This window comes from Ceratina calcarata, unplaced genomic scaffold (assembly GCF_001652005.2).
Source record: "Ceratina calcarata isolate Rehan_Ccalc_2016 unplaced genomic scaffold, ASM165200v1 scaffold405.2, whole genome shotgun sequence".
Lineage (NCBI taxonomy): Eukaryota > Metazoa > Arthropoda > Insecta > Hymenoptera > Apidae > Ceratina > Ceratina calcarata.
The window spans coordinates 620,291-622,696 of NW_017163970.1; the positions used below are offsets into that span (position 1 = coordinate 620,291).

Below are 2,406 nucleotides of genomic sequence, written 5' to 3' on the forward strand. Positions count from 1 at the left end.
GAGAAATTCATTGGATTTTTCTCTTAGAAGACGTCAGTATCCACAATTTCAATATAAAAATTTTTTCACTTGCGTCAATAATTAATTGTAGCTGGCCAGGAGCTGTACGATTATTAACCATAGTATAAGAGCAAGTATTCTGACAAGAATCTTCAAGTTCAATATTCTAATTACTTGGAAAGTTCAACACTGTCCACTGACGTGGAAAATTTAATCATTCCTTATGATAATAGACCCAGCCTTACGTTCAGACATGCACAGCTTACTTTATTATCAGAAAAATAGTACTTTTATAATGAACGTCACAGGTCCATACAAAAGAGAAGTAATTTAAAAAATGGCATTCCTCGTCTCTGAATTTGACTGGTCGATTCTACTTAGGACCAGCCTCGGGTTAATGAAATCCTCCCTTTTCCTCAGGCTTCTAATTTTATTACCAAGGAGACGTTGCTCGCACAAATACTTTCTTATCCTCTGTCGTCGTCCGCGCGTTGCAAAGACGCATACTTACGTGTCGCTTAGGCGCATTTAAAAGCGTCCTTTAACAAACAGCCTGCGGCGGCGTATTCATTATCCTAATGCACGGCTGTGTTCCCGTGTTTGTATGCATATTGATGAGCGGTGCATCTAGACCACGCTCCTTTTTGCGAGGCGCCAACGCGACTGGCCAAGTGTTGCCGAGATCGTGCCTATGCTCTTTCACTTCCACCGATTCCGATTCACTATGAGCCGATCTTGATTAGACTGCAGATTTTTTGCAAAATAAAACATTACAAATATGCAATTTCTGTATCATCGAAGTGTTGCAATGAAGTCTGGATAGTTCAGATAATTTTATGCAATACATTCAATTCTTTTATAAATCCACAGTCTTGTGATGGTGATGTAAGAAAATGAGTGAAGTTATAAGGGAAGCAACTGATTTTTAAGATCATACGTTGAAGATAATACGGAAAGGCTGTAGATAGTTCTATTAGCAATTTCGTTATAATTTTTTCCTCGACGAGCGCAACTCTTGAAGAAAAGCCAGGCTGTTTCGCGTGGTCCCTCGCGGCGATGCGAAGAGGAGGAGGAGGAAGGAGAGAAACCAGTCCCCTCGGCCTTACCTTCGTCCCCGTCGACGTCGTCGCAGGAACTCCTCCGGCTCACGGGCTGAAAATAAATATCGCCGGCGACGACGAGAACCTTCTTTCCTTCTCGAGTTTCGTGGTTGATGGTACCGGACCAGGTTCTTTAATACAGCCACGTTACACAGGCTCGTATTTATTGGTGTTTATACGCGCGCTACGGAGGTTAACGTTGTACCCGAGACCGCGTAATGATTTATGCCGGCGAGGGCGAGCTGGACCCGCGGTCCTTGCCAGCGAACATGCTGAACGAGGCCGCAGTTGATTTAACGTTCACGTATCCTTGATGCGACCACTTTCATGATTAAAGAACTTTCCTAATTGAATTCATAAAAATCATAACTGACTTTTCTCGTCATTGAATTATACAATACATACGTCTATCGCTTTTGTTGAATGAAGAAGGTATAAATCAACATTGTACGTCTGGCCGACTTAAAATTTTCAATCATCTATCGTCGAAGGATTCCGGCCCGTAGAACAAAGCTGCCGTGTGTACACACAGGCTGGGGAATGAATCCGTTCTCTTCGCAAACCATCGACCACCCCTTCTAGTTTTCTCCCATTTGCCGGACCGCGGCGAGTTTGGTTTTCCCTCGACCGGTAGGAGGACCTCGTTAAATATTGTTCCGCCGTTAATTGCCTTATTAATACATATGAAAATCGCGAGAGAATCGGGGCGGAGCTGTTCCGGGTCGACGGCGCCGAAAACAATGGCCAGCTAAATCAACCTTATCTGAGACCGACCGAGAGGATCGATAAATTAAGTCCGCGTCGCGGTTGAAATCGCCGCGACCTCGTTAGAGGGAAAGTTTCGTCCGCGCTAATGTCAGGCAGCCGTTTTGACTTCTGAATGGAGGCTATAAATGCTGCGGCGGCCGTGCGCGAGACGGAAATGACCAAAAAGTATGCGTGAAACCCGTGTATGAGTGGTGATTTGTAAGCGTTGATCCGAGAGCGTGTCGCGTTCTCTCTGTTCACTTTTGAATTGGTGCGTGGAAATCGTGGAAAGGCGGTCGATTGGAATTCAGAAACGGATAGTGGGATAAATAGGAACGTATAGGATGCAAAGAAGGAAATGATACCGATACCTTGCGAGAGAAAGTTGACTGAATTACCATACGCATATGCATTGCATTTCGAAGTTTTCTTTGATCGCTAGAATTGTTTAGACACTTTCTGCTTTAAAATAATTATTTTTACTGCGAGAAGATTTGATTAGGCGTCCATCTCAATATTAAAGGAAATATTGGAGACACTTCAGAGTTCTAAAAATAAT

At 43.6% G+C, this 2,406-nt stretch overlaps 1 protein-coding gene across 2 annotated transcripts in view; it reads left to right on the plus strand.

The window, feature by feature from the left end:
- Positions 1–2,406, plus strand: part of twz (BTB/POZ domain-containing protein twz) — a 27,972-nt gene that overhangs the window by 12,271 nt on the left and 13,295 nt on the right. The gene's annotated exons all lie outside the window — the stretch shown is intronic.